Here is a 27,180-nt window from a genome sequence, read left to right on the forward strand (position 1 = left end):
AGGGGCACAGGGGCACCACTGGTGAGGCTGGGCAAGGCCCGGGGTGAAGGGCTTGGCATGGCTTCGTGAATGGTCCATGTGCAAAGAATCAGGATGGAATAAAGTATCCATCATCTATGTACATCAAATTAAGTTTGGGCCAGTGTCCCTGTGACTCACTGTGTGAAAATGGCCGCATGAGGTTTTCAGCAAATCCAAGGTTGTATCTGATATTAATATATACACTGGACAGATTGCAGGAAATTTGCATTGAGGATCCTCCCTATATTTCAGACACACACACACACACACACACACACGCACACACAGCCTTCACCAGACAGCTGCAGCCGAGGGCCACCAGACACCCATGAGATCAATGATGGGACACACCCTGAGCTCCAGGTAGACAGGTACCAGGATGGTGCTCCCAACATCCACTTACGTGTCCCTGGAGCTGCCTCTCCCTCAGGGAGCTCTAGGCCCTATGCCCAGGTTGAGGGGCAGCTGGGGCTTATTTATTTAACAAAGGTTCACTAGTTATTTGCTCCAAGCAAGCAGGGACGCTAGCTGGTTCTACATCCCACACACAACAACCAGTATTTCCGTAGCGTTACCAGTTTGCCGCATGCTTGACTGATTGCCTCATACAAGTCTCACAGAGGCTCCGTTGGGTCTTGCCGTTTTGCAGATGAAGAGGCTGAGGCTCAGAGGTAGTGAAAGATTTTGTTCACATTCGCTCAGCTAATAAGTGGTAGAGCTGACATTCACACTGACTTTCTGAGGCATGTAACTGGCTATCTGATTATGGGGCAGGCTTTCTGGGTCTGCGCAAGCTTCCTGCTCGTTCATCCTGTGGAAGAGGAGTACTTATGCGTTCCCACAGGGGTCTGGTCAGGGAACTCAGGTGTGGATGGCCAGCGTTTTGCTGTGTTGGTGTTCAGGGAGGTATGGTGTGAGCCCGCTGGGCTTTGGCCAAGCGGGAAGGTGGGTATGGTCCTCAAAGAGGAAGGCTCAGGTGTGCTTCTACCTCTAAGGACAACCCTCTGGAAAGACAGGGGGGCTCCATTGGGAGACACTGGTGACTGATTTCGGTTGGATTCCCTAGAAGCAGAGCCCGAGGCAAGGATTGAGGTGCATTGGGTGTATCAAGGGAGAACTTCTAGGGGAAACTTGGAAGGGAGAGAGAGGAGAGCAAAATACGGAAGGAGTAGCTGAGCTAGGATGTGCCAGGGCAAGTTTCTCTTTGGCTTGCTCCGAGTGACATGCGCTGCAGTCATGTCTGGCGTGGAGGCAAGGGGCATGTCTCACGTCTCCCCTCATTCGTCATCGGCACCCGGAATGGTGCTGCCAGGGTAACCTCCAAGTCATGGCCTGGACGGAGAGCAGGGGTCCGAGAACAGCACCCATGCAAACAGCTGGGGAGTGGGTGCCCCAGCAGGTAAAGGGGACCTGAGTGGGGCGTCAGTTACTTTTACCACTGTGCCCATGGGCATTCCTGTTTGGAAGCTAGCCCAGTGCAGGTTTCACGTGACTGTGCAGTAATTGTCTCCGCATACGTTTGTATTTTAAGAGTATATTTATAAAAATAGAAATCAGTAGTGTCAAAGTCTGTTTTCACTGAAACACCGGTATGCTTTTGTTAACGGTAATTTTATTCTTAATACGTGATATAGCCCCATGGCTCTAAATACAAAGGTACCAAAAGGTTTACTGTGAAAAGTCTCATTCCCACCTCTGTCCCCAAGCAGCCTGGCTCAGCTCCCGGTGACAACCAATATTACCAGGGTTTGGGGTTACTTTCCAATGATCGTCTAGGCACACCCATGATGGTGTGGTTTAGATTTCAAAGGTTTGGTGAATCTGACACAGTGCAGTCAGATACCGCCTTCTTGGTCCTCCAGAGTTAGCAGTTGGGGCTTTTCCAAAGGGAGTGAGCTGAAATGTACCTTTTCTTTGGAGAAAGGACAATTCCCCAGGTCAGCTCTCAGGGGAATGTTCAAAATGCATACGAACTTTACAAACATTTCCAAACTCCTTAGAATTCCTACATAAACAATTGATATAAGAATCACAGATTATTATTATTTCCTCACTAAAGCAAATCACATATAAAGAGTTGGAGATGCTGTGTCACAGCCCTTGAAATTTCCACACATTTAAAATAATTGAAAATTTCACTCAATTCACTCTTTAATGCAAATGGTTACAATCTCACCGCCTTTATCATCTATTGTCATTTGCCTACTGTTCAGTGACTTCCAGAAAGGTGTACTGTTCCCAAAGTTTGTTTAGATTGACTGCAGTATCAGCACCTTGTGAATTTTCACAGCGGTTTCCTTTTATGAAGTGACTGGACTATAATTTGGAGGAGCTTTCTCATCGCAGAAGCGGGTCCCTGATGGAACAGGCTCCTTTGTTGGTGAGCTCCGCTCCCTGTCGTAGGACATGTTGAAAGAACGGCTGGGTCATCTGTCAGCAGTTACACAGGAAATCTACCCTACGTGACAGGCGGGTTTAGAAACCTTCTAAGATCCTGTCATAGCTGAGTGTCTAGTCGGTGCAGTTTTGTTCTCATTATTGCCCTTATAGGCCATTTACCTCACTTGAAATCCAGGCTATCAGGCTCACCTTGTGTGCGCATCTTCCGAATTTTGGTTCCTCAGGTTTTGTCTAACGCCTGTAAATGTCCTCGGAGAACTTACTTTGTAATCTCATAGGCCTGGCGTGTATGCTTTTCTCTTGCAAATCAGTTCCCTCCTTCCAGTTCTCCTTCACGTTGACATGCTCTCTCAGGTTGCAAGAAAATTCTCTAACTTGGGCATGACCTGTTCAAGCCCCAAGACAGATGTTGGTGGCACCCCCACAAGGCAATGAAAAAAAAATCTCATTTCCGTCCAAGAAATAGAATCATTATCTTGATTGAAATAATATCTTTCCTCAACCTGCAACCAGATAAAGCATCAAATTGGTGGCGTTTCCTTATCACTGCACAGAGTCTGCAGGACACAGAATAATGGCCTGTCAGCTGCCTCTGGTGGGGCAGTTTCCTTAAGGAGCAACCCACAGCTCTCGGCCTGGTTTGGATTACACACAGTCTGGTGCAACGTAAAATAATTCCATTGATGACAAATATTTTTATATTCAAAGGGGACGGTAGTGTAGAGCCTAGAACAGCATAAGCAACAAATGCAACTACTGCTATTATTATGATGGTGATTGTTTTTAATTAGACAACATCTAACATATATGGGCAATTGCAGGAATGATTCAAAGCTGTAGATGTGTATGCACTTTCAAGAGGTTAATGTTCTGGAACTCGGGCCCCACTAGGCCTGAGCTTCCCAGGACTGCAGAGGAAGGGGGTGACCAGGCTTGAGAAGGTGGACCAGATCCTAGTTTGGGGTGGAAAACAGGACAGCCAGGGGCCAGCACACTAACGTCTCTGGGAAGGAAACAGAAAGAGCCGTGAGGCGGGGCAGAGTCTGGGTGCCATCTCAGACCCATCTTGCTACCATGTAGCTTTTGGCTCTCCGGCTTCTGTCTCCTCAATGCTCACAGAGGGTAACCTGGGGGTGTCGGGAGAAGGGGTAACCTGGGGGTGTCGGGAGAAGGGATAACCTGGGGGTGTCGGGAGAAGGAGGTCAGGCAATGTTTGTGCCAAGTGCAGGATACTGGCTGGCCCCTCAATCCTCCCTGTCCCCTATCCACTGTGAGGGGAGGCTCTGCTACATTCCAGGCATTTTTGAATGCTTACTGTGACAGGCATGTCCTAACCATTTTACTGTATTAAATCACTTAATCTTCACAACAATCCTACGCATTACAAACTTGTATTATTCGCCTTTCACAGGCAAGAAGGAACAGAGAGGTTAAGTAACTTGCAGCCAGGAAGTGATGGAGCTGGGATTTGAAGCCAATCAATCTGGTTGGAGCTCTTGAAAATTCAAAATAGACTGCATCGGGACTAAATAACATAGTTCAAACATGTTGGGCTTTCCCCAGGCTTTGAGCTACAATTCTGTGATAGGAAGAAATAATAACACCTTCGTAATGTTTCAGGAGGTGTAGAGGTCGTTCCTGTCGTAGAGCTGGGAGGTTGAATGACATGCTAGCCAAGTTTCCTAACCTTGGGTACCCAGAGATCCTCTCTTCCTGTAGCATCCAGCAAAGCGGATGCAGGGATGCAGGACTCATCTTCATTTACTTGGCCCCTAGCTGTCCTATCCCTCATCTTCCTGCAGAATCCTCCCGGGCCCGTGGGGTTGTGCTATCTGCTAAGACATCCCCAGAGAAGGAAACCATCCCCCACCCCTCGCCCAATGCCTGCTTCACTCTTCTGTTTCCCCAGACACAACATAAGTGAAATGAAAGCCCATATCTTCAGAATCGTGTTTTCAAGAGGAGTCCTGGCCTGTCAGGGAGCGTGCCTGATTGCCATGGTAATCACCAGCCAAATGGAGTGATTTGATAGTACATTTCCATCAGAAATATGAACAGGTGTGCAGGGAAATCAACATTTATCAACAAGCTAGGTGTTGGGAGATTAATAGTGAATTTAGGATTACTCAAGGAAACAAAACGAAGAAAGAAAGAAGAAATACCTTTGCTTGCAGGCAAGGTCCTTCCAGCCTTACCTCTGATCCGTCCTGCCCTCTCCCACTGCCTCCCTCCCTGGTCTCTGAGCTTTTCACTCACAGTGCTCCTTGCCCATCCCTCTCCTCTCTCCTTTCCAGTGTTTACCTATCTATCAAATCCCACCTCTTCCAGGAAGCCCTCTTTGGTCCATTCAGCCCCCAGGAATTTCTGCCACCCCTGATCCCTTGCAGCCCTCACACTGGGCCTTGTGTCCCCCACTCCCCACCTAGCTGGACCCCCCCCCCCCAGGGACATGCATTCATTGACTCTGCCACCTGGGCCCTCAGGCACAGAACCTGCTTAGGCAGCTTTTCCCATCTGGGTGCCCTGCTCTCACCCATGGCCCTCAAGGATGATGAGCCTCTACTGAGCTAAGAACCTCACTGTCTTCCTCAGGACCCAATTAAAAATGCCACCATAAAAAAAAAAAAATGCCACCATGACACCTCTGGGTGACTCTGGAGCTCAGAGCATGGAAAGCTGGGTTTGTTTGTTCGAGCTCCAGAAGCAGCATTCATTGGCACTGTGGTTTTCCCTCCAGAGATGAAGGCAGCCATGGGGATCCAAGGAAACATGCAAAGCAGTTTTGATTTCTAAGCCTCAGGGTGCCTGACTCATCACCCACTTCACCTCCTTCTGAATTGTTTCTGGCTCTGGATATGGGAAACCACACTCCTGGGACCAGGAGGGGCGTTCCCTCTCAGCTGAAGGCCACCCTGGGCTCCCTGTGGATGGGTGGGGGTTCTAGTGCAGGGCGGGGCCGAGGAGGAGGCAGGCTGGCCTGCTGGGCCCTGACACCACGGGCCACCGCTTTGTCCTGGTCCTGCCAGTGTCTCCGACACAGGGAGTCAGGGTCTCTCTGTCGCTGTGTGAGTGGGAGGCCAGAAGGACTTGTCAGCGGCCTCTCACGAAAGGCCCTTCCTCTTCACTTTCAAGTACCGTAGGACAATGCATCAGAGAAGTGGCCGGACCGCTCTGAGGACGCGAGAGGCATTAGCTAATATTTTGATTGTAACAGAATGAATAATAGTCCGGGTAGCTCTCGGAACTCATTTTGAAGAATGTATTCTGCCACATGTTCCTCTAGTTGAATTGGCTCCTAAAGAGTTCATAACAAAAGGTTTAAACCAAAAAAAAAAAAAAAAAAAAAAAAAAAAGGCATTCCTGCACCAACTTTTCTCACTTTTAATTTCCTTCTTGAAATGCTTCTCAGTTAACAGGAACTTAAAAAAAAAACAACCCACAGTAACTTGAAAAATATGAAAAGATGAAATACAGTCGGAACAGGAAGCAGTGAGCCTCAGAAGGAGACCTGAAGTGTCAGCCCTTGCTTTTGTTCTGCAGCGTGAATGGCTTCGCGGTGGGTCCCCTCACTGAGCTTGGTAATATACGGCCTTCCCGGGCAGACAAATACCAAATCCCTTTATGGGGGAGGCCACTGCCCCCCTCCACAGGTGTCTGCATGAGGCAGGGCTCTGGTGGGAAACATGGCAACTCACAGTGGGAGATGTGACCGGAGTTGAGTCCAAAGGCCAGTGCAGGGTGTAGAGCACCCATCCCCCAATGCTGGGAGTGGCTATACCCCTGGGGCTTAAGGGGCAAGGAGAGGAGACACTGAAATCAGAGACAGTGAGGGTGCGGTGGCAGAGGTCACCCTCCCGGGCTGTGACCTGAGGCACCTCTGAAGACAGGAAGAGGGGACGTGAGGCACCAGCCTTCCCTCTCTCCTTCCCTTCTGTCCTGTCCCCCCATCCCATTCCCCCCATTGCTGAGCTGACAGGATGGAGGGCAGAGGGCAAGGCTCGGCCTCCTGGGCACCGAGCCGAGTGGAGACGGTGGAGAATGGGCTGGAGGGACCAATGGAGACCATGGTACATACCTCTTTCCCAAATGACACCTGTAGACCTGAGGCAGAGGGGGAGGCCCAGCGTCCTCGTCTGGGCAGACCTGGTATAAGGGGCCACTTCAGGGCCTCTGAGAAAGTCCCCATTTCAGGGCCTCCAAGAAAGTCCCCAACCCAAAGAAACACCCCCCCACACACACACACACACACACAGCCTATTCTCCAGGGATCACAGTTCTCTTTAATGAAATAATACTGTCACAAAGGAGAGATGGGATCATAGTGAATCCATACTGAAATGCCACATCAGATCCCTCCCCAGGAGAAGGAGCTGAAGACGGACTGGAGCAGCTCGAGCCAGGTGCCAAGCGAGCCTAGGAGTGGGCTCGAAAGGGAGTGCAAGCTGAAGGGAAAGGAGGGTGAGGGTGAGACATCTGTGGGTCAAGGCTGAGAACACAAGAGCCCTGAGTGTAGCCCCCTGGAGGCTCTCTGGGGGACAGTTTGCTTTTCCTGGGCTCACTGTCCTGCTGGAGGCCCCCCGTGGCTCTTGGAAATACAGGCAGCTCTCAACTCTGCATCCTCCCCCTACAGGGGTTTGTGATGATGACAAACAGCACCAGGGAAGCGATAGCTCCCGTGGATCCAGCTATTTCTATGGCCTGGCCTGAGTTAAGCACTGGCCAGCATAATCTGCTTTAATTGTCCGACAGCTCATGAGGTGGGTACCAGAGATGAATGCCACTTGCCCAGGGCCACACTGAACCCTGATGGCTTGGTGTCAGAACTGCCCTCTGACCTGGCGCCTGCCAAGGGGGATGAGACTCTGCACCTGCTGAGAAAGGAACATCATTCATGTGTTGGCATTTATGTTTAAAATTGTTTTCTTTGCAAATAATTTCAAGTGACAGAAAAACCACAAAAACAAAAACAACACAAAGAATAGCCTTATAGCCTAGATTCATCTGTTAAATTTTTATCCCATTTCCTTTATCATTTGTGCTATCATTTACGCACACACACACACACACACACCTTGAACCATTTAAGCGTGTTACCCCTGAAGAGCTCAGTACATGTTTCCTAAGGATAGGCATATTCTCTGAGTTATAGTTATAGTATGGCTGATCAATAAATGTGACATTAACGCACACTTTGATCTAATTTACCAGTCTGCCATTTGTATTCCAATTTTGTCAGTTAACCACATAATGTTCTTTATAACGCGTCCCCCTCCAATAATGGATCCTGTCTAGGGTTGGATGATGGTTGCATTTAGTTGCTGTGTCTCTTTGGTCTCCTTTAATCCGGAACATTTTCCTAGCTTTTCTTTGTCGTTTATGACTTTGCCATTTTGAAGAGTACAAGGTCCCCTTCTTGTTTTTAACAATATGTTCCTCATTTTGGGTTTGTCTGAGCTTCTCTGGTCATTAGATTCAGGGGATCCATTCTTGGCCAGAATCCTGCTTAGGCAATGCCGGCTGGAGGCACTCACTGCATTGGTCCTTACGGGTGATGTTCATTTCCATCTCCCAGTCAGGGCGTTGTCTGAGTTCTCCATTGCACGACAACTGTCTTTTTTCTATCTCCGAACTAGTCAGTAGTCTGTGGGGAAACACCTTCAAAGTATGCAAGTGCTCTGCTCCTTGTGGATTTCCCCCTGGATGCAGCTTCCGTTGATGACTGTGGTCAACAGCATGGTTGCAGAACAATGCTTTTTCTGCTCCAGCCCTGCCTCTGTGTTTACCAATCAACCCTTGGCATTCCACGATAGCAGGAGAACATATTTATACTGCAAATGGTATACGTTGACTATTATAAGCAGTAAAGGGTATTCATTTGTATGATACCAGTATGGACCGATGCATTCCTGTTTTTTCCAAGCGTTTATTATTTCTCACAATAAAACAATTATTTTATTGTTTAAATTGTCCCAGGTTTGACCCCTGGGAGCCCCTATAAGCTGACTCCCATGATATATTGATAGACCATCATCCCTGTCTTGGGGGCACTTTCTTACTTTCTGGCAAAGCAAGAGGTTCCAGGCTCACTGTGTACCTGGCCCGCACCAGGCCTGCAAGCTGTCTTTTCTCAGACGGCCCGCTTCCTTTTAGTGGGGCCTGTATTAGAGACCAAGCTCTGGGCTCTGGGTGTGCTCATTGGTGCGGGGTGTCTTTGCTTCTTGGCCCTTTCAGGTGACAGAATTAGAAACTACATGCATGTATATACACATGCACATAAACGTGCATATATGAGAACACTTACATATTCGTATGTTAGAAATCATAAGTCCATACCGACACCTCCAATTCCAATTCACCTTCCCAGGGTGCTTCTTGTCTCCCCCCATTCCATATTCCTGTGTCCTTCTTCCACGGTGAAAACCCATATGCCCAAAGCCATTGATGCATTCACTCATGTACTGTATCCTGTATTACATTTAAAATAGTGTCAGAATTGCTTCACCTATACCACTGCAGTCAACAAACCTTCTCCCCCTCACCCCTAACCAACCTGCTGTGTTCATAAATAATTTGGATTAGTCCTCCCTCTCTTCCTTTCCTTCCTTCCTTCCTTCCTTCCTTCCTTCCTTCCTTCCTTCCTTCCTTCCTTCCTTCCTTCCTTCCTTCATTCTTCTCATGCCCTTGAGTGTGGCTATAGTATTTATTTCAAATACAGTTAGGTTCACTTTTTTTAGTTTGCTTTCAGTTTCAGGGATTTCCCATCCCTCCCCCATTCTTATTGATTTAATTGTATTTTTTAATAGGTAGAATATTTTAAAATATACATACTTTCAAAAGTCAAAATTATCCAAAAAGGCATACTAAGAGATGTATCAGTCTCTCCTGTATTTCTTATGCCCCACCCCACCTTGTAGGTAACCAACTAAATTGTTTTATGCTTATATTTCTACTGCTTTTTGTAAAGGTAAGCACATTTATTATGTTTTGAAATTTTTCCTTCTTTTCACACAAAAGATAGCATGTCATCCATGCTTATTTTGTACTTTGCCTTATGCATTAATATCTTCTGGATACTCCATACCAGTTCAGTGTCTTCTCATTCTTTTTTTACAGCTGCATAGTACTCCATGTGTGTGCATACCATAGTTTCTCCAACCACTCTCCTCTGTGGGGCCATTTAGGTGGTTTCCCGTATTTTGTGATTACAAATGATGCTGCAATGCTCTACCAGTGTTTCCTGTGCTTGGAAATGTATGTTCAGGGTAAATTGCTAGGAATGGGATTACTGGGTTGAAGAATGAATGTGTATGTAGTTTTGTTAGGTATTGCCAGGTACCTCTCCATGGGGCTGTACCACTTTGCATTCTGACCTGTTTCCTTACAATCTTGCCAATGGAAGGTACTGTCAAGTTTTGGAATTTTGCCAGTCTCCTAGGTATGGCATGCTATCTCAGTGTAGTTTTAATTTGCATTTCTCTTATTAGGAATGAAGCTGAACATTTTTTTCTGATGTTTAAGGATAATTTTTATAGTCCTCGTGTGAGTTGTCCATTCTTTGGCCTGTTTTTCTATTGCCTACTTTCGATTGGGTTTTTGGTTATTTGTCTCTCAATTCTTAGAGCTGTTTTAAATACAAGCGACATTAATCTTTTATCTATGATATATGTAGTAAATACTTTCTCTCAGTTTATCATTTACCTTTCACTACTTATGGTATTTTCCATAATTTTTTTACATACAAGGTCTGACAATTAACTTGGTGAATTGTTGTAATGGTGTCACTAACCTTTTTTGATATCAGAGGGATTATTCATTATGAGTTTGTACCAGCTGGACAAACAGTTAACCAGGTTTACTATTTGGAAGTGCTGAAAAGGCTGCGTGAAAAAGTTAAACGACCTGAACTTTTCGCCAGCAATTCATGGCTCTTGCATCACGACAATGCACCAGCTCACACGGCACTGTCTGTGAGGGAGTTTTTAGCCAGTAAACAAATAACTGGATTGGAACACCCTCCCTACTCAACTGATCTGGCCCCCAATGACTTCTTTCTTTACCCAAAGATAAAGGAAATCAGGACATCAAGGGTAATACAACAGCTCTGATGGCCATTCCGGAAAACGAGTTCCAAAATTGCTTTGAATGGTAGACTAGGCGCTGGCGTTGGTACATAGCTTCCCAAGGGCAGTACTTTGAAGGTGACCATAGGGATGTGTCCTCAGTAACGAGGTATGTAGCACTTTTTCTAGGATGAGTTTGCAAACTTAATTGTCATGCCTCTTATATAGTCAAATTCATCAGTCTTTTATTTTATTGCCTCTTGATTTTCAGTTAGAAAGCTTTTTCTTACACACAGGTTATAAAAGAATTTGCCCATGTGGAGATATCATTTTTAATGGTAATATTTTACTGAAAAGATACACCATCATTTTTATATAGATTCTGAAAGATGAATTGGAGTTCCGGGGCAAAAGGGGCCTAGGACAGAAGAGTGCAGAGGGGGTGTGGTTGGAGGTGTGAAAGCCCTGAACCCCGCTGTTTTCAGAATGGGGACCCAGAGCTGGGGGTGTAGCTCAGGGGTAGAGCATTTGACTGCAGAATGGGGACCCAGGAAATATTGTCTCCGCCCTGCAGAGATGGACACTCATGCCAGGAATCAAATCTGGCCCCCATGACACAATCCAGTGACAGGACCCACCAGGGAGGGCTGTGGGACCGTGAGAGGAGGGGCAGGTCCATCGGGCTAGGCAGAGGGACATTGGGGCAGGCCTGGGGCTCGAGGGGGGCAAATGAGACACGTCGGGCAAATTGAAGGAGGGCTCACTCTCAGGGTGGTGCAGGTGCAGGGCTGGCGCATGGGAGTGAAGGCCGCCTTACAGTTTGCAGTCCGGGTGCCTCACTTGCCTCCCACGGTCCTGGTCCTTCTTTGGGGAGACGCAGGAATAGAGCCAGGGCTTGAGGAAAGGAGGAAGGTAAGTGGGTAGGGTGAGGGGGAAGTGTTAGGACTGAATGTGGTAGGAGAAGCACATTGTGTCCATCTGGGGACTGGCCAAGTCAAGGGGTGACGTGGTGTTGGGAAGGTGGGGTTGGGAGGAGTCTGGATTCCATCCTGGAGGTGGTAGGAAACCACTGCAGGAACGGCAGAGATTCTGTTACATTTCGGGCAATGGGGATGATAACAGCCTCTTCCCAGAGCTGATATCAAGATTAAATATGATAATCATCGTAAATATTTTCCGTTGGCATAAGGCCTGGTGTGGAGTGCAAGCTCAGTAAACATTAGTTTCCTGTCCTTTGAGGGGGCTTGCTGATTTTCTTAGTCAGCTTTCAGATCTAATGCCCTTGACACAGTGGGACTGTTCAAATCATGATGTAGGAGTAGAAATTTGTAACGAACAAATCTTGAAGTAAATCACTGTTCACTCACCTTGGGAAGAGGAAGGAGGCGTCGTTGCAGGACTGTAAGAAAATTGGAGCTGGACATCAGCTTCAAGGTGTCCATTTTACAGAAATGGAAACTGAGGTAGGGGCTCTCCGCACGTTAATGGTGAGTTCACGTTAGTGCTCCCACTCATCCTCTCAAGAGAGATGTGGCTCGCACTCCCGCCCAGCACTCTGCCTTCCCTCCACGAGCCCTAGAAAGCACAAGTGCTTTGTGCCTCTGCCAGAGGACTTCCCAGCAGCCTCACGGAATGTTTCCTCCCTGAGCCATGCTGACCCGGTAGGAGAAAAAGTGAAAAACTAGAAGGAGGCAAAAGACAGAACAGGGAGAAAGGAGCAAACCCCACGGCCCTCTCCACCCCCAGGCCACATCCTTGAATGAGCGGCCGCCATAGGACCCCAGGCCTGTCATTTCCCTTCTCTTCCCAGCATCAGCAGCGGGCCCAGTGCAGGCCATTCCCCATGGCTCTGTGTCACATCAGTCAAGTGTGTGGGAAAAATAATAAGTCTGCAGCCATGTGGCTGGAGCTCATCCTTCAGAGCGCACTTATCTGCTTCTGCCCCGGGCTCCGCTGATTGAGGCCAGGAGGTTGGCTCACTCTCCCAGACTATATTTGAGGAGGGAGGCCATGCAGACGCCGGCTCCCCACTCCCACCTATCGCTCCCTTCAGTCCTAAAGCTCTTGCTGGGAGAACGAAATGATCCTGGAGCGGAATCCCTAGGGACCTGCCAGCCCTTCCTCCACCACAGCCTGCTCTGTCAGGCCTGTGGAAGAGGACAACTCGATGACCGGCATCATGAAATAAATGGAAGGGGTGCTGGGAAGCCCCCACCTCAGACTCATTTTCCCAGCAGGGGACTGCGTAAAATCCGTCTTGAAAGTTTCTTCGGCTTCTGTCCCTGGCTGAAAGCCTGTCTGTCCCTTTGTGGCCACATCTTCTCAGATGCCTTTCTCAGCGCCAATCAGAATGAACTTCTCCCTCTGCCTGCAGCCTGCACAGGTAGCTTTCCGCTTCTTGGACAGGCCTTCCCGGCCTGTTTTTCATCACAGGTCGTGGTGAGCAAGTGATGAACTACCTGAGAGCCAGGGCTACTTCTCGTTCAGCTTTGAATCCCCGCCAAGGCTGAGCACAGCGCATCGGGGATGACTTACGTTGCTGAAATGCTAGTGGAAAGACCCCATTCTGCAGAGACAGGAAGGACGAAGCCTGAACCCCGCTGGACACTTAACCTGCCTGAACCTCTGTTTCCTCATGCCTTAAACGCCATGACCATATGTGCCTTGCAGGGCCATTGCACCAGATAAAGCAAGCAGCATGCCTAGCATAGAGCCTGGTGCCCAGTAGGCACACGTCTGTCCTCTCATGGTCACGCTGGGGCCGGTGTCGGGGTGATGGATACAGCATGCCTAGCATCTTTCCCATCATGGGAACAGTGGGCTTTCTAGGTCCTTCCCATCTGTATAGATGCTGAGGTCAGCTCCCAGAATTTGATGGTGGATGATTTCTGGGAAATTCCTCACAGAGGGAGGGGCCTGGCCTAGCCGGGTGTGTGAGAGCTGGGAGGAAGAGGGGAATTCGTAGAGGGCTGGGTTTCTGATCTGCAGTTGCTCCTGATGTCACACTCATTGGTCTCCGGAGAGGGTGGGGAGCCAAAGAAGGCCTGGTAACTCCTCTTGGGGAAACTAGGTGTCCGCTGGCCCGAGGAAGAAGTCAGGAGACCTGTTTGTCTTGCCTCCAGAGCCAGGCCTGGAAGCGCTGTAGGCCAGGGGTCCTCAGGCACTGGCAGGGCCAGGGGAGGGCAAGTAACACGCCACACTGTTTTCCTGTGGCCAAGGGAACTTCTGGGGTCGGGTCCAATAGGGTTCTCATGCCCTGCTCCCAGGTGGGCAGTTGGCAAGTGCCTGTTGAGTGTGGGCTGTGTGCAGAGGCAGGGCGCATTCCCTGTGGGATCAGGACGTGAGGGTTCCTGCCCTGATGGGCGGGGGGGCTAGCTGCCAGGGGAAAAGCATCCCCCTCCCACGACATGCTTGGGGAGCAGCCACAGTAGAGCTCTATAGCCACATACAAGGGAGTCTTCTGTCATCGTCGTCTGTCTGTGCTGAAAGGCTGGGCATGGAGGGTGGGGTGAGCCCTGGGAGGGGCACCTGAGGAGCCAGGATGCTCTCCCAAGTACTCTGCGGAGGTGTTGAGGGCCTTTTTGTCCTCCTGGCCACCCCTGAATGTCTCAGGGCCAGCCCCATCCCCCCAATCCAACAGCCAAGCCATGTGAACGGAACATATCTGAACACGCCCATGGCTGGATTGGTGTGCGGTCACGGGGGACCGTTTCCCTTTGTTCCTGAGCCTCTCTGTCTCCCACCACCCTGACAGTTCTCCAGGTGGAGGCACCTCGGGACGACCCAGCTCTCATGTCAGCCTGCTCATCCTTCTCTGGGGAGAATGCCAGGGCCACCAAGAGCTGTGGAGAATGGGTTCCTGTCCTGGGTACCTAATGGGCCCAGTGCCCGCTGTAGAACAGAAGGGCAGGAGGTTAGTTAGCCAGGGTGTCAGGCAGCTGTTTGGGCAAGGACCTGCCTCCAGGGCCTCGCTGGAGGTACAGTGCAGGGCAATTAGGCAGCAAGGAACCCCGTCACCCCACGTGCAAGAGGTGAGAGCACCCTTGTTGGCCGACCTGAGCTTTCGCAGGTTTTGCTGGAGGAAGGTCGCCTTGGGGATGAGCGCGGTTCAAATGGGACTTTCAATGAATAAATAATAGAATGACATTTTCATTGCATTTCTGACAAGGAAAATGAACGGTGGGGGAGTGAATGGAGTCAGGGGAACACAGAGTCCTTTCCTCCACTCTCCCTCATAAAAGGGAGGACAATTTATTGTCCAAAATGGGACACTTTTGAGAGTGAAAGTACGCATTATTGTAAGGGAAAATAGGTGTAAAATGGGACTTTTCTGGCAAACAGGAGACTTCAGGAGCCAATCTAATTGGTTATATTTTCTCCTTCCCATTTTTCCCATAATAAAAAAGAAAAAAGGCTTCACACCCCTGTCCAGGTAATTAATGAATTGTGTAGCCCTTAAGACATCATGTCACCTTTCCTACTCGTGGCTCCCTCATCCATAAATCCCATCCCTTCATTCCTCAGATATTAGTTTGTGCCTTCCACGTATGGGGGCAGTGTGCCAGGTGCTGGAAGTTCAGAAGCGACCCTGACAGGTCTTGGGCGTCAGTCCAGCTGCTCTCAGACTGCTGGGGTCCCTGCCCCTTCAGAGACACAGCCCCATAAAGCCATGCAGTCTAGGTGGGGAAGCTGAAACAAACAGTGAAGGAACAGCAGGGTAAGGCTCAACAAACTATAATGGAACAGCAGGGTAAGGCTCTCTCTGAAACATGTTGAGAGGACCAGATCATGGCAAAGAAAGGAGACTGGGAAGTGGGAAGCATGTGCCCATTTTTTGGAAGAGGACCCTCAGGCTCAAAGAAATGGAATTATGTGCTCAGAAGCACGGAGCTGGGAGGTGGGAGAGTTGGGATTGACACCCAAAGCTGGCTGACTATCAAATGGAGTCAGTGCTCTTTTCTCACACCTCACCTTTCTATTATCTGACTTTTGCTTGTGTCCCTGACTCATTCCCCTTGCAGCCATCTGGCCAGCAGACCCCGTGGCACAGACAGACCCCCACAGAGACAGGGCAAGAGCCCTGGGCCAGTTGTAACCCTCACCCAGGGCTGCGGGGGTGGGGGTGGGGCGGTCTTAGCTCAGCCACTTCCCTTCCATGCTCTCAGATTCCCCAGCTGGGAAGTGGACCCAATAAAACTGCTGTTTCTAATCTTCCAGTGTGGAGAGGGTATGATAAACATTCTGAAGCTGCTCAGAGAAGGAGAAGGTATAAGAAGCCACTTTTATGCTTGATGCAGAAGACACAAGACCAATAAGTACCATTCTTTATGCAGCTTCTATGAAAATATTCACTAGAAAACTGTCCCAGACAGAGAAAATGATTTGTCTGAGGGTTCATAGGACAGATAAGTAGACCTCAGGACTTCTCTCTCTTTAATGCCCTTCCTCTAAAATACTGCCACCCCCACCCTCATTTCTTTGTAAGCACTTAACAGTTGGTTTTCATATTTTTTTAAAAAAATCATTAGTGAGATTGAGCCATTTAATTTTAGTGGATCTTTATATTTTATGTTTTTCTTTATTGATTTACAGTAGCTCTTTACATATGATAGATTTAAAACTCTGTCTGTTACATATAATGTAAATACTTTCTCCCAGTCTGTTGACTTTTTATTTTATTGGGGAATATTGGGGAACATTGTGTTTTTCCAGGGCCCATCAGCTCCAAGTCATTGACCTTCCATCTTGTTGTGGAGGATGCAGCTCAGCTCCAAGTCCCGTCGCCGTTTTCAATCTTTGTTGTAGGGGGCGCACCCCACCATCCCATGTGGGAATCGAACCTGCAACCTTGTTGTTGAGAGCTCGCACTCAACCCTGTTGTTCAGAGCCCACACTCTAACCAACTGAGCCATCCATCCCCACCACTCCCTGCCCGTCTGTTGACTCTTAATGTGGATTGATGTGGTACCTTTGTCATACGAAAGTTTTACTCTTTTAATCAAGTCCATCACTATTTTCCTTTATGGCTCATGGCTCATGGGTTAGTATCATGTTTAGGAAAACTTGCACATTATCCATGTACTTGTCAAAAACAAATCTACCAGAGCTGCAGGTTCTGAACGCTTTGATGCAGAGATCCCAGGAGGTAGTCTTGCAGTAAGCAAACATTTTCCAGAGGCCTTTTTACAGGGAGCCCCTGGACAGGAGGCCCAAGACAGCTGTTGACCAACCCAGCCATCACCCTAGGTTCCTCACACAGTATCCCATGTCCTGTGCTGGGCTCTGCCCTCTGCCCCCACAGGTGGAGGCCAGCTGGGAAGCTCAGTGACACGAACGCTGACCATTGCAGCCTCAGATTGTTTCCTGGTCACCAAGGCCAAATCCAGTTCTGAGGACTTCTTTTTCCTCCCCTCTCTCGACCCCACATTCTGAAAGGGATCTGAAAATCTCCTAAAACTGTTGTATGTGGGTGGGCACCTTTATCTGACTATTGCTGCTTTTGTAGGAAACGTTTCATGGAGCCCAATACAGAAAATTATCTTTTCAAACATACCATTCAGTGTAATTTTATAAGATCTGCAGTAATTGCCCTAGCATCTTCTCAAAGAAACCTTGAAATCCAGTGGCTGCTGTGTTATAAAAGAAGCAAGAAGCTTGCGTAACCAGAAAAGGACGATTAATCCTGTTGGGTCTCATCCTTACTAATTCATTGTTTCTGGCGAGGGGGAGAAAGATTGCTTCGAAAAGCCTCTTGGAAGGACCGAGAGTCTATTGGAGCATGTGTGCACATACAACCTAGCAATGCAGTCGCTCGTATTTAACATTTCCAAATAGGTAACTCACGCACTAGGTCTGCACTGAGTCTTTTGGTGTCCCCACATGCTTTCAGGGTGCCTTTTTTTTGGCAAGGCTGAGCAGCAGTCAACTCCAAAGAAAAAAAAGGCAAGAAATGGAGGCTCTAGTATGGGAGCAGCTAGCAGCGGGAAGGAGCTGGACCACAGGCTCAGAATAGCTGGTTCTGGCGCCAAGGGTGAAAAGGGCAGAGGAAATGGGTAGGCTGGGGCCGGTGGGAGGAGCAGCCTGGACTGGGAGGGGAAGTGAGGGTGGGTGTGCGGCTGTGGTCTGAAGATCGCGAGTCCATGGAAAGTTTTCAAAGTGGAGATTTAGAAGTGGGTGGGAGCCCTGTGAGGGTGGAGGAAGGTTCTGGACTTTGCCTCCAGCCAAGGAGGGACCGGACGTAGGGCTACCTCCGGATGGCCATTGTGCAGAAAGGAGGCACAGACAGCTCTGGTGGAAGGGTGGGATGGGATTCAGCTGGCCAGAGAGAGGCAGGGCTGAGCAGGGATTGGCGCCAGGCTCAGCCCAGGGCTTTCAGCTGAGGACCTTTCAGCTGATGAAGGAGACGCCGCCGCCGGGGCTGGGGGCTCAGGGGTGGGGACACAGCATCACGAGCTTCCCTCCCATTCAGTCGGGACAAGCTCCTGAGCCACCCCCTTGCTCAGTGTGCAGATGCCCAGTAAGTGTTGGTGGCTCCATTGACTGAGTCCCAAAGGCTTTGTTCCAATGTGGACAGCAGCTTTCAGAGTCACTTCAGCAAAACCATCACCAGGTATTTATTGAGCACCTACTGGGTACTGTGTTCTGGACAAGGCTCTGTAGAAAAGAAATGATAAGTGAAGTGCAATAAGCAAAAATAACAAATATAGAACCGGAGCCCTGAGCAGCCCCTTCGCAATCTGAAAGCCAGCTGGGATCCCAGCGTCTCAGGAGTTGCCTCCCAAGGCTCCTTCCTTCCTCTTGGGGCAGCGCTGACTATTAGTGGCTCATGCTGGAGTGGATGGGCATCCCTGGGAGTCAGAGACAGGCTCCGGGCTCAGCTCCACGCGGATCCTCCACTTCCTGGTCCTCATCTCTAGAGCATTCAGCGTGGCCCCTTCCCCTTCTGCCTCGAAGGCCTGTGACAGCGACACCGTCCACTTGGCACTCCCGTTGCTGTTCACAAAGTGCTCTGCTTGCCTGACGTGCCTCCCTGAGCTGCAGTGGGGGGCAGTGAAGGGCACAGGGAGGCTTCTTTGTCCTGGTGCTTTCCACGCGCATGCTCTGACATCATCGGCACAGAGCTCTGCCAGGAGGCCATTGTTAGGACATTTGTTTTCATTTCATAGGTGAGTAAACCCAGGCTCAGAGAGGTGAAAGGGATAGGTCCAAGGACACACATGCCGCTTGTGCTGACGGAGCAGAGACAAAAAGCCTTTCCATCCCAATGCTCTGCGTCTCCTGAGGGAGATCAAGAGACAATACCAATCAGAAGGTTTGTCAACTGTAAAGGGCCACTCAACACAGTGCCATTGCTTTCAACTCTTCCCCCCACAACAACTGGGGGAAGACTGTAGCTCTGTTCCTGCTGTGAGTGCCACGCCCTTGACCTTCCCATATCCTCCCACCTTGTCTCAGAAGCACCGTCTAGACCAAGTGGGCAATGGGCAATGCATGGCTCCAAAAGGATCGCCAACATGGCTCCCAGGAAGCAAGAAATGCCCTGGAAATGGCCTGTTTTGTCTTTTAAAAGCATTGCAAGTTTTTCATTCTTCTCCACAATCATCTCTCTCTCTTTTTTTTAATATAAAAGGAAGGCATTTCCCCCCAAATAGTTGAGTAAAAGTGAGCATCAGAAAGATCTGCCCCGCAGTATCCTGTGTCTTGTGTAACTTCTGCCACACACCCTAGTTTGCGAATCCTGGACACGTATGCTTCCCAGCCTTACCACTTGCCATACAGCAGGTATTCTCACGTGCGTCTTATAGAGGAAGCATCTGAGTGATTGAGCAGCGTGTCCTAGATCAGCTAGAAGACGGCAGCGCTGGGACTCAAATGCAGAACCCTTTCCATTGTGCATGCACCCGAGAGACAGAGCGTCCTCTCCTCAATGTGACAGATCACGTGAAGCAGATTGAAAAGGACCAAGAGCGCTGGAGAACCATCAGGGAAGGGAAAGCTTCCTGGAAGAGCTGGCGCCCAAGCTGGGGCTTTGCAGACAGAATATGAAAGAGCTGCCTGAGTAATACCTCAGGGTAGGAAAGAGGTGGCCTGGCTGAAACCACAGGGAGGGACAGACTGCAGAGAAGACAGACTGTCGCGCAGGGCAGCCTGCGGGGTGTCAGCTCCCGCTCCCCACATAAGAACGCAGGACATGGCGAGGCCAAAAAGGAACACCCATGGAGCCATAGATAGGGGAGTCAAACCAATATATTCTGGCTGGCGGCTGGGCTGGAGACACAGGAAGCAGGATCTACATAATTTGCAACCCACCATCCTAACAGCAGTCAGCGCTTGCCAGCCACCATCTTCTTGCTAGCTCCCATTCTTTGCTAGCGTAGCCACGGCAGTTATATTAGTGGCCAATGGCTCAACGGTTACAGCTGATGGCCATCCAATCATAGTTGATGGCCATTTACTACCTGAGCCAGCACCTTTCTATGTGAGGCCGAGAGCCTGGAAACTGCTTTTTGGGGCTTTGTCCCCACACAGACAGAGATAGCAAAAGCGTCTGTGGGCCCAGATCCAGAAGGACGGAGCCTGTGAGCCTTGGCTGGGCCACCCCATTTCTCCCTAGGGGTGCAGTGTGACTCCAGTTGGTCCATCCAAGGCCTGCCCTTGAACCTCTGTGACAATGCAGTGCCCATACTGCAGAGGCATGGGGGTGCCCTCGTGCCACCTCTCCCTGCTGGAGACTTCACTTTCTTTTCCCCTAATCTGCTGCATCATTGATCCTCTTGGTAAAATAAAGCTGAGGACAGAACAAGGTCCTTCTCCTTTCAGTAGCCAGGGACACTGAGCCTCCAAGGACTGGCCTTCCCATGATGCCTCCCCACGCACAGCCTCCTGCTGGAACCACCTCCACAACACCCCTGTGAAGGAGGCAGGTCAAGGACGTAGTGAGAAACTGAGGGCCTGAAACGTTGAAGAGCCTGGCTGATGATTTTTTAAAAACGGGCTTTGTAAACAAAGGACAAATGTACAATTCCATTTATATGAAATACCTAGCGTAGGCAAATTCATAGAGACAGACAGTAGATTAGAGGTTCCCAGGGGCTGAGGGCAGGAGGGATTTGGGAAGATATTGCTTAATGGTTACAGAGTTTTTGTTTGGGTTGATGAAAAAAAAATTTGCAATCGTGGCGATGGTTGTACAACTTTGTGAATATAATGAATGCCACTGAATCGTGCCCTCACGTGGTTAAAATAGCAATTTTTATGCTATATATACATATATATGTGTGTTTTTTAACCAGAATTTTAAAAATTATTCTCAGATAAAGAGGTAATCAGAGTATCAGTGAAAAAATATGAGGAAACTGCCTTATGCAGGTGTGCCTGACAGGTACGCCACCTAGCTTTGAATCCAGGCACTGCCACCTATCAGATTTGTGTCCTTGGGCAAGCTACTTGCTTCTCTTTCCCTAAGTTTCCTCACCTGGAAAACCAGGCTGTTGTGAAGAAGCGATGAAATGTCACGTGTGCGTCTGGCATGGAGCAATACAAACTTTGAAGAGTAGCTGGCCAGGTCATGATGATTGTCCTGGTCGCCATTGTTACAGAACAGCTCAAATTCACAGAGTTAGGGAAGGATTCATGTTGGGCCAGTGTCCAGGGCCCAATTTTGAGGTGAATCTTGAGGGCAATGCGTTGGGGGGGGGGCATGTAAGCTGGAAGATGGCTGTGGGATGGGGCTTGGAAAGCTCATTGTGCCACAGGACTAGAGCAGCAGGTTTTGTCTTCTAAGGTGTCCTGGCAGGTTAAGGCAAAGACTTAGGACCTGATGAGGCCATGGCTTTTGGGTTGATCCCTAGAGGGCCGTGACACTAAGTCTGTCCTGGTTTGCTTCCTGAATATGCACAAGGCCATAGAAAGTGGGCAACTTCACCAGATGACATGCCCGTCCCTGGATACGCTTCGTCATTTCTAAAGGACAGCCTGATTTGGAATGTTAGCCCCCAATATGTGAGTAACTGGAATAACTGGTAACTTTTTGCTCTGGGCAGAGCTGTTCAGAGCTGGATGCCAACAGGAGACAGCATGTTCTTTCCTCTGAATTGCTGTGTGACCTTGCACAACAAACTTCCCCGAGCTGGTCTGCAAATGTCCTTCTCTGTGAAATGAAGGGTTGGTGATTTGCGCTTCCACTGGGGATGCCGGGACTTGTGACCTTACTCGTTTGTAGGAATATCTCCATATAGGGTGATGCCATCACTTGATCAGAAACAGGGTTTGTGGATTGTTTTCATTTAAGATTTACTGAGAGGTGATATATTAATAGCCCTACTCCCTTTCCCAGCTGGGTGCTTCGGTTTCTTCAGTAATAAAGACAATGATCCCAATTTGGGCTGCGGGTAGGGGGTCAGGGTGAGGTCTAAATGAGTTAATATGTGTAAAGTCATTCGCATAGAGCCTAGCACATAGTAGGTGCTTAATAAATGTCTGGAGCGCCTTCCCAGTGCAGAGCACGGTGCTGAGCTTCCTGGGAGATCCAGAGAAGGGCAAGGCCTATTCTATGCATTCAAGGGGCTTATCATCCTTTGCTTAGTGATACAAGCTGATCCCTCATGAAAGAATAGCCAACAAGAAAGTACATCACCAAGTGTAAGCCCTCGGGGCGGGGGGGATCAGGAAAAAAGGAGGAGGAGGAAAGCACTTGGCTGGGGTCATGGGTAGACAGAGAATGAAAGCAAAATTCTAGTTGGCAAATGTGTGTGTGTACGTGTGTGTGTTTGCATGTGTGTATTTGCCAAAAGATCACGGACAATGGCTTACCCCAGAATGGTTGTTTTACCTGTGGCTGTAAGTGGGAACGTGCCCGCAGTAAGCACAGGAGCAAGCCCTGTGCATAACCCAGGGAGCGATTAATTTAATTATTTCAAAAGCCCCTTTGGTATTTCACGAGGGTCATGCCCCTTGGCTGTGGGCTTGAATACAACTGCAGCAGGTTTCAATAAAATCAATTAATTTAATTTGATTTGGTTTTATGTACTTGGAGCTGGTGCCTCTTGAACTCGGTATGAAAATTATTGCAGACTAAAAATGCATATTAGTCCTCAAGCCCAGTGTCCTTGGACTCTCTTCAGGGGGCCTACAGGCTGACCACAACAGCAAATGCCCGCTGGCCTGGCAGGAGCCGCTGCCTGCTACCCCACTGCTCACCCCTGCAGCCTCAGACTGTGTTTGTGGGGCCTGTGTGCTGTTTGTAGGGTTTCCAGGTGGGAATTCCGCCCGTTCTCAGGAATTTTTTTTCGCTTTCCCGTTCCTGAATCCCGAGATGTAAACTGTTTTCTGTTCTCCACAATGAATTGTTTCCACAAAGTGACGGCTGATACTACCAATTATCTGGGTTCAAGGAGCCAATTTTCCCAATTTCCTGACCAACTATTCTCGTGATTCGGGACGGAAAAGTGAAAAAAATTCCTGAGAATGGGCGGGAATTCCCGCCTGGAAACCCTAGCTGTTTGTATGGCTCTCGCTTCTGGGAGCACTTTCTTACCTGGTAGTGAAGCGAATGCATTTCCATTTCACTTTCATGAAAGGAACTGAGAGGTTCTCGTTGGCCTTAGTCGCCAGCTTGCTGGGGACTTTTGTTGTTGTTAGGTAAGTTAATTGGAGGCAATATGCTGTAGTGGATTGAACCTTGGCTGTGCTCCTGAAGACACGTGAACTTGGGCAAGTCCCTTCACTTCACTGGGCTGCTATTCCTTGTCCATAAGTGAGCGGCTAGAGGGCTGCTTGCAAGGCTCCTTCCAGCCCAGAGTCATACACGTTGGGACGGCTGGTTTTTCTGCCTCCGGGAAGCCTGTCCCAGGATGCAGCCCCACCTCATTCAGTAAAGAGGGCTTCCGGCCAGCTCACAGGATGGTGGACAGGACTGAGCCTTGCACCTCCAAGGAGGAGTGGCTTCTCCCCCACATTCCTACAGGTCCCGGCAACTGTTGCTATCAAGAAGGGTGGAGGGGTGCAGCTCAGGGGGCCTAGAAAGCATTCTGCCAACCCTGGTATCTTACAGAGGAGGGAACCCAGTTCCAGTTACACCGCAGTAGCCACTGACCATCAGTGACAATGCTTAGCCACATTCACAGTCATGACAAAGGGTGGAGATTTTGCTCAGGCTTCATTTTCCAAGTGTCCCTTTCATTCCTCTTTCTCCTGTCCGGATGGGAGAGAAACAGCCAAACCATCTTTGGGGTCCCCAGTAAAGGAGATGCTGATACCGGTCATTCCGGAGCATCCCCTCTCAAACTCAGTGGACGCCCCCTGGCTCCTGATGGAAGAGGGCTGGGGGCCCCCTTCAGAAACATCCCCCACCAATGCCTGAGAATTCACCCTTCGTAGCTTATTCATTCTCACCAAAGCTAAAGGCATGCCTCTCCCACAGTCCTTCCTGACCTGGCATTTGGAACTGCGCTTCGATCCCCTGAGTTAGTAATACTTTCCACAGGTCTTGTCTCCCCACAGCTCCCTTGTAGCAGGACCTGCGTCTGTCCTCTCCTTCCCTATCTTCTTCACTTTCTCTGACTGGCACCTATTATGTGTGAAAACTGCCCTAGACGCTGTCCTTACATTATCACACTTAATGCGTGCACCAGCTCTGCAAAGGGGGCATTGCTGCCACTATTTTACTGTTGGGAGACGATGATTCAAAGGGAGAGAGAATGTTTTCAAGGTCACACAGCGACTAAGCAACAGGATTGGGATTCAAACCCACTTCTCAGTCCCAGGACTCTTGCACCACACCGAGTGGCCTCCCTGGCACACAATAGGTGCTTAACAGATCTTTAATGACAGGTTATACTGTACTTCCCTCTGCCAAACATCAAATGCCCCCCAAAGATAATACTTAATGTGTATTCATTTATTATGATTAATGTATTATTATACATTATAAATAATTTATATATTGTCTAGATAACAATTATATAAGTAATCTAATTAATACAAACAAGTAATTAATATAATTAATATTAAGCAATAATTATTGATGAAGCAACTATTATGTGCTAGGTACTAAAATTCACAGCACTTCTTGAGGTGGGTTCTTTATTACCTGCACTTTACAAATGCCGCTGAGGCCAGGGAAGCGACTTGCCTGAGGTCACCCAGAGAATAAGTGCGCGCGGGGCTTTGGGCGAGCCCTGCGAGTGAGGCCGAGCCCCTAGCCTCCTTATGATAAGACCTCCAAGTGAACTGAGGTCTTCTGCCTCGGGCAGAGGCTCTAGGTTTCAGGTAGCAGCTGCTGTCAGGAAAGGAGGGCTGGGGGGGTGGAGGTGGTATCTGCGCTTCAGGGACGCCGGCCGCTGGCACTGCCCTCCCCGCCCCCCAGCTGAAAGCTGCACCCTGGCCGGCCGGCTGGCTGCCTGGCCCGCATTGGGCCCCGGCACGAAGCCTTGCCTGGGGGAGGGCAGGCAGCGGGGGTGGGTCCGGCGCTGCGTTCACCCCTCGCGTCCCGCGGCCCGCTCCTCACCTTCCCACCAGCCCCTCTCGGGGCAGCGCAGTTCCCTCCCGGGCCGGCGCCGGCCTCCCCAGCATCAACCCGGGCAGGGGAGGCGGGTGGGTGAGGAGGTCGGGCGGGGGCAGTGTGAGAATGCGGAGGAGAGGCCGAGAGAGCTGGGCGCGGAGAGGACGGGGAGGGGCGGGGTGGAGGGCCGGGAGGGAAGGGGTCCGAGAGCTCCGCGGGAAGGGCGCGGAGACGCCCAGAAAAAGGAGGGGGCGGGGCGCCGGGGACGCGCGGGGACAGGGGCGGGGGCAGCCCCGCGGGGCTGGGGAAGGGGCGCGGGGGGCAGGGGCCTGCGGGGGGCAGGGGCGCGGGGGGCAGGGGCCTGCGGGGGGCAGGGGCGCGGGGGGCAGGGGCGCGGGGGGCAGGGGCGCGGGGGGCAGGGGCCTGCGGGGGGCAGGGGCGCGGGGGGCAGGGGCGCGGGGGGCAGGGGCCTGCGGGGGGGGAAGGGGCGCGGGGGGCAGGGGCGCGGGGGGCAGGGGCGCGGGGGGCAGGGGCCTGCGGGGGGGGGAAGGGGCGCGGGGGGCAGGGGCCTGCGGGCGGGCGCCGAGTCCCGAGCGCTCGGGGCCGGGCTGTGCTTACATCACGTTTCTGATTCTGCTTTCTCAGGGATCGGGCCGGGGGGCCGGCGGGGAGGGAGAGGTGGGCGAACCAGTCTGAACCGGCCGGGCAACTCGCGGGGCGTGGGCCTGGCGCGCCAGGGTGCTGCCCCGCACCCTCTACCCTCTCCGCCCTCGGGAATTTTTTTGTGTCTCCGCCCCGTTGGTTTTACAGCCCTCACTCCCCAGGCCGCCCCACCCTCTCCCCTACTGGCCTTCCCTCCCCTCCCCTCTCCCTGTTGGCTCCTCTGAGGACTAGATTAGCCAAAGGGAGGCACCAAGTTCTGGCCCTCAACTCTCCCACTCCCTCCCCTCCTGCAGAATTCAAATCTCGTGCGTGCCCTCCTTTTCTCCTTCCCTGCACCCGCCCCCACCCCTTCCTCCAGGCCCTCTAGGGCTTCCTGCGGAGTGGAGAGAATCACCTCCAGCGGCCCTCCCTCCCTCTCAACGACCTCCTTCAGGGTCCCCCCTTCTCCTCCAGGGTTTGGGGCTCAGTGCCCACAGGCTGCCAGGCCCTGCTGGCAGGGAAGGAAGACCCAGGCAACCTTAGTCACCCTTTTCTCGGTGTCTGCATTTTGCAAAGAGAGTCCTGTATTGGAATAACCTCCCTTCCCCCCCCAATACTTACTCTCCAATGGTGGAATTCCAAAGGCAGGACACCAGATTGGGGGAAAGGGATACTTGGGGCAGAAGAGGCCTTTCAGGGATCCCTCAGATTACATCAAGAAGGCCATCAGAGCCCCCCTTAGACACTCCAGGCGCTACCCTTATGTCTGTCTCCCTGTGGCCAATTCAACTTCTTCATCCCCAAGGCTAGAGTTCTTCTATTTCCAGGTAGCAAACCAGGAACTCTCCCTGTGGCTACAGGGCTCTTCATGGGTTGCTGAGCTTGTGTTTTTTACAAGCTTGGCTCTTTGATCAAGATTGCTACTATCTATACATCAGGGCTGTTACCTAATAGAGTAAATAATCGGGATCTTTAACAGACTTCGACCACAGGCATTCTCAGTTCAGTCCTGGATTTTATAGACTGAGGCCCTAGAGACCCAGAGAGGGAAGTGACCTGCCCAAGGTCACACAACTTAGTGGTGCAGCTGGAACTCTCACCCACCTCCTAGCTCCTTTTCCCGTGTGCTTTAATATTAGGGTAGCTCTGTGTTAGGGACCTAGCTTAACACCTGCATGGCACAGAGTCCACGCTCAGTAAATATTGGGGAGATGCATGAATGTGCCCTCCATGGGGAAACTGGAGAAGGACATCAATTGGGAGAAGTGAGATGCGCCCTCAGGCTCACCTGCGCTTGGGACTCTAGCCCTCTCCACGCTCGGAGTGTGCTAACAACGTGTTTCTCTTTTGAGCGGTAACCATGAGGAGCCTGGCATCCGCTTTGGTCACTTCAAACCCCATCATTGTGCCTGAGGAGACTGTGGATCTGGACGTAGGGATAAGCCTGAGCCAACTTGGCATCTTCAGATCAGAGCAATTAATGCCGTGACTCTTTTCCATTCATTGCCCTCAACCAATATCTGAACAGGTTGCAAAAGACCGAGGCATGTCTGTTCC

The 27,180-nt window shown here is 50.4% G+C and overlaps 1 protein-coding gene across 4 annotated transcripts in view; it reads left to right on the forward strand.

Annotated features, from left to right (window-relative positions):
* The window catches only part of ZBTB7C (zinc finger and BTB domain containing 7C), a 332,059-nt gene that overhangs the window by 190,282 nt on the left and 114,597 nt on the right, over positions 1-27,180 (forward strand). The gene's annotated exons all lie outside the window — the stretch shown is intronic.

The sequence above is a fragment of the Rhinolophus hipposideros genome (assembly GCF_964194185.1).
Source record: "Rhinolophus hipposideros genome assembly, chromosome: 17".
NCBI lineage: Eukaryota > Metazoa > Chordata > Mammalia > Chiroptera > Rhinolophidae > Rhinolophus > Rhinolophus hipposideros.